The 13,419-nt window shown below is 41.1% G+C and overlaps 1 protein-coding gene across 1 annotated transcript in view; it reads right to left on the reverse strand.

Annotated features, from left to right (window-relative positions):
- Positions 1–13,419, reverse strand: part of LOC134540130 (uncharacterized) — a 150,345-nt gene that overhangs the window by 93,787 nt on the left and 43,139 nt on the right. The window lies entirely within an intron of this gene.

Raw genomic sequence — 13,419 nt, forward strand, 5'->3', positions numbered from 1 at the left:
CGACAAAGTTCAGATGAAGAAGGATCCATGGCGAGACTGCTCCACGGAGAAAGCGCTGATCCCTGGTTCAGCATCTCTCATAAACTATCTGAAGTTTAGTTTAGCAACTGGGAATGAAAACGCTTAAGTTGTAATACATGGGCTTTCTTAAACTTGCCTTTAACATTTGTATTCTCTACCAGGACAATGTTTACATTTAAAAATTTACATATTTTGAACGGCCCACAATAAGGCGGAATTAATTTCACATTAATCATGTCGGCAAGTGAGGGAAAAATATAATTTCTACACAGCACCTGATCATTAACATTAAAGTTATGGGGTCTCCTTTGAAAATTATACAGATCTCTAACAAAATCCTGCGCCTTGCTTAAATTTTTCGTAACCTTCAAAATTACGTCATTCTGTGAGTAATCGTCAGTCGTGGGATCCAGGGGCGGCAGTCCCCACTGATTAAGGAGGGGATGGGTAAGTTCCTGCCCCAGAAAAGGGATTGAAGGAGGGAAACCAGTTGCGGAGTGCATAGCAGAATTTAATCCCACGTTAACAAAATCAAGGTCGCTATCCCAGGGCGACCGATCATATCTATAGAGGGAGGTGAGAATACCCTTAAGCACCTTGTTCACTCTATCTGATCGGTTGCCCTGGGGGAAGTAGGCACTACTGTAGGTCGGACGAATGGCCCATTCCAGGCACATGTCCTTCCATAGAGTAGACTGGAAGTAACGCACATGATCACTATCATGGCAGGCGCCCCCAAAACCTTCCAGACCTGTTCACGGAGGGCCCTTACAATATAATTAGCTTTCATGTTCTTTAACGGTATCAACACCACAAACTCTGTGACGATATCAAGCACCACCAGGATACAGTTGTTGCCTGTTCTAGTGCGGGAAAGCGGACCAAAAATGTCCACATGAATCACGTGCCAGGGTGCCACTGGCGGATCGGCGCAATAGAGCCCCACCTTAGCGCACTGAGGAGGTTTAGAAAGCTGACAATCTTTACAAGACCGCACGACCCTCGGGCCAAGCCGAATGAGAGCAAATACGCCCTAGAGTCTTATCAATCCCCTGATGCCCACCTATTAAGGAGGAAACCCATAGGGCGTAACAGGACAGGAACAACAACTTTCCGCGATCGTCCCGACTTCCCAGTAAAATAAATGATCCCATCCTCCACCACACAAGGCATGACCTTGTTGGCGCGCAAATCACGAATAATTTCTACACACCAAGGGTCTTCAAGCTGGCAGTCACGCAAATTGAAGAAAAACTCGGGGAAAATCTTGTAAACATTTAAATTAACTAACTCGGAATTTATTAAAACATCAGCAGACACGAACTCTTCAAAGGAAAACATCCTAGATAGAGCGTCAGCGACAACATTGTCACTGCCCTTCAAGTGGTGAATCTTAAATTTAAAACGCGATAAAAGCAAAACCCATCGTCCGAGCTTTCCCAGCTGGTGAGGATGGTTAAATAACCAGCTAACCGCCTGGTTATCGGTGTACAGGTCAAACTCACGACAATATATGTACGACTCAAACTTCTCCACTCAAAATAGACAAGCAAAAGCCTCTTTTTCAAATTTACCCAGACGCATTCAGATTCCAGAAGGGTTCGACTTACGAAAGCAATTGGCCGTAATATCCCATTTTCTAAATAACCGCGCATAATACCCCATCATACCCAGGGGCGCAACAACAGGGGGGGGGGGGCAAGGGTATTTTGCCCTCCCCCCCCTCTGAAACCTTGAAGTGGGGGTAAACGGGGGCATAGAAAGTGTTGTGTAATCAATTTTTAGATAGTAAAACTGCTTAAATAGCACCATTTTCCACCTTGAAATACAAATTTTCCCAGGGAGGACCCCCGGACCCCCCGCTTCAATAGGGGGGATCGATGATTCTTTATAAAAAGTTGTTGCGCCCCTGATCATACCCAATAATCTTTGAACAACCTTAAGGTTTTTCGGGTGGTGAAAATTAACGATGGGGTATGTTTTATCAGTATCCATAATAAGATGACCTTGAGAAATGATGAAACCTAAAAATTTTACATGGTCCCTCCCAAAATCTATTTTATCAGGGTTAACAGTCAATTTCGCTGCCCTTAGCCGCTCAAAAACGTCACGCAGATGTGTTAAAGTGATCCTCCCAAATATTACTATACACTATAATGTCATCGACATAATTAAAAACAAATTTATACTGTAAGTCGCTAAGCACGTGGTCCAAAACTCGGCTGAGAGCCTGGCTCCCGAAACTTACTCCCATAGGAATACGATTAAATTGGTATTGTCCCCAAGGGGTTGATAAGGCAGTATACTTGCGACAGTCTGGATGTAATAAACATTGGTGAAAACTTTAATTTAAGTCGATGACAGAAAAAATTTTTGCGTTACCCAGATGTTACAGGGTGCTATATACTTTGGGTAACGGAAACTTGTCTTCCAAAATACGTTCGTTTAATAGCTGAAAATTGTGAACCTTCCTGTACTTGCCTGAATCCTTTTTAGGCACTAAATATGTAGGCGAACAATAATCTGACACTGACTGTGAGATAACTCCGGCATTAAATAGCCGATCTACAATAGTTTTCATGATTTGTAACTTAGGAGGAGAAACCTTCAGATATTTTGCTGTAACAGGTGAGTCATTCTTTAAATAAAATTTGTACGGCAGCATATCGCACTTGCCTGAATGCTCAGTGACGACGTCAGGAAACGCTCATAAAAGTTCCGCAACTCTTTATTTTTATCTCGCTCACGGAGAATAATATTGTTGTTTTTTTTTTAGTTTTTAAACATATAGATTAGTAGTATAGCATAGGGCATCCGAGGACAGGCCTCAGGCGGTGGTGCCGGTGCCGGCTCCGCCATATTGGATTGTGACGTCACGGCGGCCATCTTGGATGGTTGTGACCTTGACCTTTGACCTTGACCTTGAATTTGATCCTCAAAATCCGCCAAAATTGGGCAAAATTTGCCCAAAATTCCTCAAAAATCGCCAAAATTTCCATTTCTGTGGAAAAAAGTTCCGCCAAAAAATCTCAAAAAATTCCACAAATTAAAAATTTCTCATTTCGGGGAAAAATTTCCCGTTTCGAGGGAAAAATTCCCGTTTTTAGTCCTTAAAAAACCCAGCGGCTGAAAATTCCTAAAACTGGCTTAAGCATCCTTAACTCAAGCCTCAGTTAAGCCATTTCTAGGAATAAGGATACCATGACCGCCATCTTGAATTATGACGTCATCGTTGCAATTTCCGTTACGGCCGCCATCTTTAAATTTATTATCCGATTTTAATGAAAAAAAATTTAAAATTCATAAAACAAATTAAATAATAAAATTTTAATAAAAAATATTTAAAAAACATACATTAACGACACGGAGCTCGGAGTCCGCGGTTCGAACCCGGTGGGTGCAAAAAAAATTAAAAATGACGACAGATCCTTCCCCCTAGGTGGCTGCTGGCAGACTGACCCCCACCACTTTTACCAATGCACATATACCATCAGGTAGTATGACGTCATGTCCGCCATCTTGTCTTCGTTGCTGGAAGCCACCATCATTGTATCGTCGGCTAGAGTGCGCTGACGCCATGCTAGTTTAATTCTTACCCACTAGAGTGCAGTAATCATTTATTACTGTGACACCCGCCATCTTGTCATTTGGCCGCCATCTTGAAAATCCGTAATTATTTAGCTAGAAATTCGGGAAAAGTTCCAAAATTCATTAAATAAATCACTCATTAATTTACATATTGATTCGATCGATTCCCGTCCTCGGTTCGATACCCGATCGTTGCAATAATGTTTAATCTTATGTAAAAAAAATAATTTAAATAAACCATGTTCAACATTCGTAAAGAGACTCTAAATCCTCTACGACCACCATCCTATCAGACATCAAGACCACCATATTGGAAATGTGTAATTTTAATGCTAGAGATCCGGGAAAAAGTTCAGAAATCATTAAATAAATTTCCGATCAATATACTGATTAATTAGATCGACTAAGGTCCTTGGTACGATCTAGGATGATGCAAAAAAAATTAAATATAACATCAATTTAACATAAAAGTAACAGGTTCGAGGAATTAAACACCGCAAGTTCTTTTACAAACATAATATTTATTACATAATTTCTATTCTACTACAGGATCACTTACGAAAGCCAGCAATCTTATAATCATTTAGTTCCGCAGCGGTGTGAAATGACTAATTCTTAGCTCCAATCGGTTTATACTAGACAGAGTCCAACCAGAACCTTTACAGACATAGTCCACCTCTTCTTGACAGAGTTTCTGGATACCGTTTTTAACAGTTTGCTTCACATCGTTAGAACTGTAAATTACTGCAGCCGATGTCTTGAATGCACACTTCTTCACTTTGTCATCGAACGGATATGGCTTTCCATATATACAGTCCAACCACAAGTTATATTTCAAAGGTCCGTTTGTTGCTACATCATCAGTAAGCTGATTGATTATCTTCTGTCTGATATCGTCAAGAAAATTACAACTGTCCTTCGACTCACCGAACGTATTTAGATAATAGTAGTCTTTCAACGTTCCACGAAATGCAGACTGCGCCAAGTAGAAGCCATTTCGTTCACTTGTAATGCTCCGAACACAGTCTTAGGTTTAGTTCCATGTTCAGACGTCATAACAATCGGTTGCTGGGCATCTGTTTTTTTGGTTGTACACTTTCGTGTCTCCAATCTAAAGCGAGGAGTCGAAATGTCGGCAGGTAGTTCAGCAGTAGGAGCACAGACTCCACCTTTACATTTTTTCGCATGATGTCGCAAACTATCGATTCGAGTAAACCATTCATGACAATCATCACATCGAAACTTTATACGAGAAGGATTCTTTTTGCATTTGCTCCGCTCATGACTTCGTGCATCATGGAAAAATGCGAACGACGTATCACAGTAGCTGCAAGGATACCGTGCTGATGTAGACGAACCTTTCAGACCCGATCTAGATATGGACGTTGCAACAGTAGTACCAATTCCAGGCATACTCTTATGAACATCGATGCATCGCTGTTGCACCGAAACCTTTACTTTCTGCCGCACAGCAGGACCTTTACATGCCTTCATGTGCGTTTTCATATTATCTTTTCTGGCAAACTGCTTATGACATTTCTCACAAACAAACATTTTACGATATAGGTTCTTGACACATTCGCTCCTCTCGTGTCGCCGAGCATTGCTGTTGTTTGAGAAAATCTTGTCGCAGTAACAGCACCGATGTTCGCTAGTTGTCAAATCAGCATCCATTGAAGTCTCCATCGAGGTCGTATCGTCGATCGTCGTGGTTTCCTGCACATCCAGCTCAGTAGTTATTAAGCTATCTTCTGCTGGTGGTATCACATCTGTTGAAATCTCCTCCAATGTTGACGTCGTCGTCGTTGCCAACGGGATCTGCTCCACCATTGTCGTCGCTGACGTCAAGGTTCCCGTAGACGATGGTACAACGTCCATCGAGTTCGACGTTAAAGTCGGTAAAGATGCCATCGAGTTCTCAAGAACAGGTAATTACGCGACTTATGCACCAGATGAAATAATCTAGGTGATCCTTACACCGTCGACGACAGTAACAAACTGACCGACCTGCTGTCTAGGACTCGCTTATATACATGCACCGGATGGAATAATACGCTAGTCAAATCAAGAATCATTTACAATAATACTAGAGTCAAAACAACATAAAAAATAGAAGGACCAACAACGAAAAGGCAGCACATTCGGAAGCACCGACAACGAAAAGGCAGCACATTTGGAAGCACCGACAACGAAAAGGCAGCACATTTGGAAGCACCGACAACGAAAAGGCAGCACCGACAACGAAAAGGCAGCACATTTGGAAGCACCGACAACGAAAAGGCAGCACCGACAACGAAAAGGCAGCACATTTGGAAGCACCGACAACGAAAAGGCAGCACCGACAACGAAAAGGCAGCACATTTGGAAGCACCGACAACGAAAAGGCAGCACATTTGGAAGCACCGACAACGAAAAGGCAGCACCGACAACGAAAAGGCAGCACCGACAACGAAAAGGCAGCACCGACAACGAAAAGGCAGCACATTTGGAAGCACCGACAACGAAAAGGCAGCACCGACAACGAAAAGGCAGCACATTTGGAAGCACCGACAAAGAAAAGGCAGCACCGACAACGAAAAGGCAGCACATTTGGAAGCACCGACAAAGAAAAGGCCGCACCGCCAACGAAAAGGAAGCACATTTGGAAGCACCGACAACGAAATGTCGCACCGCCAACGAAAAGGAAGCACATTTGGAAGCACCGACAACGAAAAGGAAGCACCATCAACGAAAAGACCGCACCGCCAACGAAAAGGAAGCACATTTGGAAGCACCGACAACGAAAAGGCAGCACCGCCAACGAAAAGGCAGCACCGCCAACGAAAAGGAAGCACATTTGGAAGCACCGACAACGAAAAGGCAGCACCGCCAACGAAAAGGAAGCACATTTGGAAGCACCGACAACGAAAAGGCAGCACCATCGACGAAAAGGAAGCACATTAATTTGTCATTGACTCCAATATTCATTGGCTCCAATATTCATTAGCTCCAATATTCATTGGCTCCAATATTCATTGACTCCAATATCCATGAGCTCCAATATCAATTGGCTCGAATTGCTCCAAAAGGTTCCATCAGCCTTTTGGCTCCAACAGTTTTTTGGCTCCGATAGTCATTGGCTCCAATAGTCTTTGGCTACAATATTCATTGGCTCCAATAATCATTGACTGCAATATTCATTGGTTCCAATATTCATTGGCTCCAATATTCATTGGCTCCAATATTCAATGGCTCCAATATTCATTGACTCCAATATTCATTGGCTCCATCAGTCATTGACAACTACAGTCTTTTGGTCCCAAAAGTCTTTTGGCTCCAAATATATTAGGCTAGAATTCTTCGAGTCTAAGAGACTATGAGACCACATGGTTACAGAACTACGTGACTACGAATCTTCAAGTTTACGAGACTGCGAGACTACAGAGCTACGAAGCCTCTAGTACACAGGTTTACGTGACTGCGAGGATACAGGACTACCAGTCTGCATGAGTACTTGACTACGAAGCTACTCGTCTACAAGGCTACAATTACAGCATCTGTTTTCGTCAGAATTTTCTCTTTTGCTCCAACTGCACCACCAGCATTATGTTATAAGATTACAAGGCCGCCTGCTTACGTAGCTTCAAGTCTACGAGGATACTTGGATACGTAGCTTCAATTCTACGAGGTCCTAAGACTTCATGACTACGCGACTTCGAGCCATGAGGTTACGAGATTACGTGACTACGAATCTTCATGTTTACGAGACTGCGAGGCTACAGAGCTACGAAGCCTCTAGAAAACGAGTTTACGTGACTGCGTGGATACTGGAATACAAGTCTGCATGAGTTCTTGACTACGAAGCTACTCGTCTGCAAGGCTCCAATTGGCACATCTGTCTTCGATGGAATTTTCTCTTTTGCTACATCTACACCATCAGCATTATGTTATAAGATTACAAAGCTACTTGCTTACGTAGCTTCAAGTCTACGAGGCTCCAATACATCATGACTACGAGACTACGAACCATGAGGTTACGAGACTATGCGATTGCAAGTCTTCAAGGTTACGTCATCGCGAGGCTATAGGACTACAAAGCTTCCAGAACGCATGGTTACGAGAATACATGACTAATTGACCGCATGGCTACGAAACTTTATGTCTCTGACTGACTACAATAGCACTATTCAGTGGTGAGAGTTAATTTATTTCATGCAAAGGTACTTGCTGCAAGCAGTTCCGCTTTTCAACATCAGATGACGTCATGGTTTGCTTGCAGGTAAAATAATATTTATTTATTTTATGCGGGATGCGGGTTGTTCACTATCGGTCGCATAAGAAGAATGGCATCGATAGTCTTCAAGGAGAAGGAAGTTCGTCCTTCCTGCTAGTGCTTCTCAGATTTCTCACGGTCCACCATCTTGGATTGCGACGTCACGGCTGCCATCTTGGATGGGTGTGACTTTGACCTTTGACCGAAACCGCAGGAATGATCGCAAGCACACGGATTAACCATCATAATATTGATAAGAATAATCAGGAGCACACGGAGAAAACCATCATCATAATATTGGCAAGAATAATCAGGAGCACACGGAGAAAAACGACACATGTTTTCTTTGATATCATAAAATTACAGGAAAAAAATATTTAAAAATAAAAATAAATTAATAAAAAAATTTAAAATAAAAACAAAAAATACATAAAATTCTGGCTTGTACTAGAACTCTATCTTTGCTCAACAATGATAAGTTTACAAGCTAGCAGAATCAGTTTATTACTGTCGGTCAGTTTGTTACTGTCGTCGACGGTGTAAGGATCACCTAGATTATTTCATCTGGTGCATAAGTCGCGTAATTACCTGTTCTTGAGAACTCGATGGCATCTTTACCGACTTTAACGTCGAACTCGATGGACGTTGTACCATCGTCTACGGGAACCTTGACGTCAGCGACGACAATGGTGGAGCAGATCCCGTTGGCAACGACGACGACGTCAACATTGGAGGAGATTTCAACAGATGTGATACCACCAGCAGAAGATAGCTTAATAACTACTGAGCTGGATGTGCAGGAAACCACGACGATCGACGATACGACCTCGATGGAGACTTCAATGGATGCTGATTTGACAACTAGCGAACATCGGTGCTGTTACTGCGACAAGATTTTCTCAAACAACAGCAATGCTCGGCGACACGAGAGGAGCGAATGTGTCAAGAACCTATATCGTAAAATGTTTGTTTGTGAGAAATGTCATAAGCAGTTTGCCAGAAAAGATAATATGAAAACGCACATGAAGGCATGTAAAGGTCCTGCTGTGCGGCAGAAAGTAAAGGTTTCGGTGCAACAGCGATGCATCGATGTTCATAAGAGTATGCCTGGAATTGGTACTACTGTTGCAACGTCCATATCTAGATCGGGTCTGAAAGGTTCGTCTACATCAGCACGGTATCCTTGCAGCTACTGTGATACGTCGTTCGCATTTTTCCATGATGCACGAAGTCATGAGCGGAGCAAATGCAAAAAGAATCCTTCTCGTATAAAGTTTCGATGTGATGATTGTCATGAATGGTTTACTCGAATCGATAGTTTGCGACATCATGCGAAAAAATGTAAAGGTGGAGTCTGTGCTCCTACTGCTGAACTACCTGCCGACATTTCGACTCCTCGCTTTAGATTGGAGACACGAAAGTGTACAACCAAAAAAACAGATGCCCAGCAACCGATTGTTATGACGTCTGAACATGGAACTAAACCTAAGACTGTGTTCGGAGCATTACAAGTGAACGAAATGGCTTCTACTTGGCGCAGTCTGCATTTCGTGGAACGTTGAAAGACTACTATTATCTAAATACGTTCGGTGAGTCGAAGGACAGTTGTAATTTTCTTGACGATATCAGACAGAAGATAATCAATCAGCTTACTGATGATGTAGCAACAAACGGACCTTTGAAATATAACTTGTGGTTGGACTGTATATATGGAAAGCCATATCCGTTCGATGACAAAGTGAAGAAGTGTGCATTCAAGACATCGGCTGCAGTAATTTACAGTTCTAACGATGTGAAGCAAACTGTTAAAAACGGTATCCAGAAACTCTGTCAAGAAGAGGTGGACTATGTCTGTAAAGGTTCTGGTTGGACTCTGTCTAGTATAAACCGATTGGAGCTAAGAATTAGTCATTTCACACCGCTGCGGAACTAAATGATTATAAGATTGCTGGCTTTCGTAAGTGATCCTGTAGTAGAATAGAAATTATGTAATAAATATTATGTTTGTAAAAGAACTTGCGGTGTTTAATTCCTCGAACCTGTTACTTTTATGTTAAATTGATGTTATATTTAATTTTTTTTGCATCATCCTAGATCGTACCAAGGACCTTAGTCGATCTAATTAATCAGTATATTGATCGGAAATTTATTTAATGATTTCTGAACTTTTTCCCGGATCTCTAGCATTAAAATTACACATTTCCAATATGGTGGTCTTGATGTCTGATAGGATGGTGGTCGTAGAGGATTTAGAGTCTCTTTACGAATGTTGAACATGGTTTATTTAAATTATTTTTTTTACATAAGATTAAACATTATTGCAACGATCGGGTATCGAACCGAGGACGGGAATCGATCGAATCAATATGTAAATTAATGAGTGATTTATTTAATGAATTTTGGAACTTTTCCCGAATTTCTAGCTAAATAATTACGGATTTTCAAGATGGCGGCCAAATGACAAGATGGCGGGTGTCACAGTAATAAATGATTACTGCACTCTAGTGGGTAAGAATTAAACTAGCATGGCGTCAGCGCACTCTAGCCGACGATACAATGATGGTGGCTTCCAGCAACGAAGACAAGATGGCGGACATGACGTCATACTACCTGATGGTATATGTGCATTGGTAAAAGTGGTGGGGGTCAGTCTGCCAGCAGCCACCTAGGGGGAAGGATCTGTCGTCATTTTTAATTTTTTTTGCACCCACCGGGTTCGAACCGCGGACTCCGAGCTCCGTGTCGTTAATGTATGCTTTTTAAATATTTTTTATTAAAATTTTATTATTTAATTTGTTTTATGAATTTTAAATTTTTTTTCATTAAAATCGGATAATAAATTTAAAGATGGCGGCCGTAACGGAAATTGCAACGATGATGTCATAATTCAAGATGGCGGTCATGGTATCCTTATTCCTAGAAATGGCTTAACTGAGGCTTGAGTTAAGGATGCTTAAGCCAGTTTTAGGAATTTTCAGCCGCTGGGATTTTTAAGGACTAAAAACGGGAATTTTTCCCTCGAAACGGGAAATTTTTCCCCGAAATGAGAAATTTTTAATTTGTGGAATTTTTTGAGATTTTTTGGCGGAACTTTTTTCCACAGAAATGGAAATTTTGGCGATTTTTGAGGAATTTTGGGCAAATTTTGCCCAATTTTGGCGGATTTTGAGGATCAAATTCAAGGTCAAGGTCAAAGGTCAAGGTCACAACCATCCAAGATGGCCGCCGTGACGTCACAATCCAATATGGCGGAGCCGGCACCGGCACCACCGCCTGAGGCCTGTCCTCGGATGCCCTATGCTATACTACTTAGATTCTTTACTTTTAGTTTATATTGAAACAATTTTTTTATATAAAAATATCTCGAAATGCACCACAAGATCAATTTCAAAGTGCCGAAAATATGGGGGGTCCGATGGTGCCCGAAGGCCTCGGAAGCACGTCAAAATCAACGTACAACAATTTTCCGGGCTTTAAAAGAGTCGGGGGCAAATTACCTCTCCTCTGAGTGGGGAGGAGTTTCAGGTCTCCGAATGGCTCGGAAACACTACAGTTCGAAAGAGAATCGATTTTTGAAATTTTCTCTTGAGGGCAGTCAACTTCGGGCAAATTTCCCACCATCCCTGACCTAGTTTTTGCCCATAGCTCGAAAGTAGATTTTTTTGCCCCTATGACCCTCCATTCTCTCTGTGCAGGTTATAGACACGAAATTACTGTATTGTTATCTGGATTAAATATACTTGTTAAGTTTCAAATCGATACGATTATTATAAATAGGTAAAAATCGACTTTCAAGATTTTATTTGTTGGAAAATGTACTTATATGAACAACCTCTTTGGATATATCGATTGTTGTCAATACCTTTATTCGCTTCTATATTTTGTTTCTCTTGTGTTTAAGTATGTTGGCCTTTGCTCGTTCTCAAATTTCAGATTAGATACGTTTATCTTAAGTATATTATGGCTTTTTTCTTTCTCCACTGTTGCCCTAAATTTACATCAGGTTATGGGCCCAGATCATTAATAGTGTGTTAAATTAAAGTTCGCGAGTTCAGAAAAAAGTAATTAGAGTGGAAGTGTCTATCGGACTTATCGCACCGTTTAGATTTTTCAACAATTACGGACTTTAAATGGCTGCATCGCGACTCCCAGCTATTCGAAAGTTGGAAGGAAGGGCCAACTACTCAAAATGGAAGTTCGGTACGGAAGATTGCCTTGTTGGAGAGCAGTTTTGGCAGTATGTTACCGGCGAAAAAACAGATCCGGCCAAGGACGCATTCGCCAAATCGAGGATTAACCTAATGATAGAAGAACATCTGTACCCTGTAGTAATGGGTTTGGAAACATCTAAAGAGGTATGGGATGAGTTAGAGAATACTTATGAGGATAAAGACTTGGGAAGAAGACTCTTCCTACTTAGAAAGCTTTTCAAAACTAATATGGAAAGTTAACTCAATGAAATGATGTCCATCTCTCAGAAATTAAATAATATTGGCTCACCAATAGAATATGGGTTTGTAGGTGTCATTATGTTAAATGGTTTAACGGAAGAATACGATCCTTTAATTATGGCTTTGGATGCATCAAATGATTCTATTATAAGTGACCAAGTTAGGAAATTGCTATTATAAAAAGAGTTTAAAAATGAACCTCAGGAGGGTGAATTATTTTCTAAAGGAAAAGACAAGTTTAAATGATTCTCTTGCAATAAAATAGGGCACAAGTCTTTCGAGTGTCCTAATAAAAATAAAGTTAAAGGAAATCAAACCAAACATAAACCACTCCCCTCCCCCAATTTCAATAGGAAATATAATGATAAAAGTCATGATCAATCTAAAAATGTATATGCAACAAAATTGTCCACAGATTTAGTTAAAGAAAATGAATGGATTATTGACAGTGGAGCAACCACCCATATGTCTCTTAAAGAGGATTGGTTTAAAGAAATGAAACCTAAAACGTTAGATATAACAGTAGCTAACAATACTAAAATACAATCATCTGGAGAAGGTGATGTACAATTAACTGAAGATTTAAAAATAGGTGATGCTTTGTATGTTCCCGACATTTCACATAATTTATTATCAGTTAGCCAAATGACCAAAGTAGATGGAAATAACCGATTCAAGGACAGGCGCAGAAGCCAGGAGCCGACCGCCATCTTGGATGACATCATCTTATCCGTATGCTAATCCATGCTAATCCGTATGCTAATCTATGCTAATCCATGCCAATCTATGCTAATCCGTATGCCAATCTAAGCCAATCTATGCTAATCCATATGCTAATCCATGCTAATCCATCCACCATTTTGTATTTCTAGAAATTTCCACCAACTTCGAATCGTGACGACACCATTGTACTTTTCGGCATGGCCGCCATCTTGGATTATAATTTTTTTTTCGAACTTCAACTTTTCGAAATTCGATGTAAACATCAGCCGCCATCTTGTTTCGTCTGCTGGTGGCCGCCATCTTGTTTCGTCTGCTGATGACCGCCATCTTGTTTTCGTCTGCTGGAGGCAGCCATCTTGTGACGTCATATAGTTCTGTTGGTCG

The sequence above is a fragment of the Bacillus rossius genome, chromosome 16 (genome assembly GCF_032445375.1).
Source record: "Bacillus rossius redtenbacheri isolate Brsri chromosome 16, Brsri_v3, whole genome shotgun sequence".
Taxonomy (NCBI): domain Eukaryota; kingdom Metazoa; phylum Arthropoda; class Insecta; order Phasmatodea; family Bacillidae; genus Bacillus; species Bacillus rossius.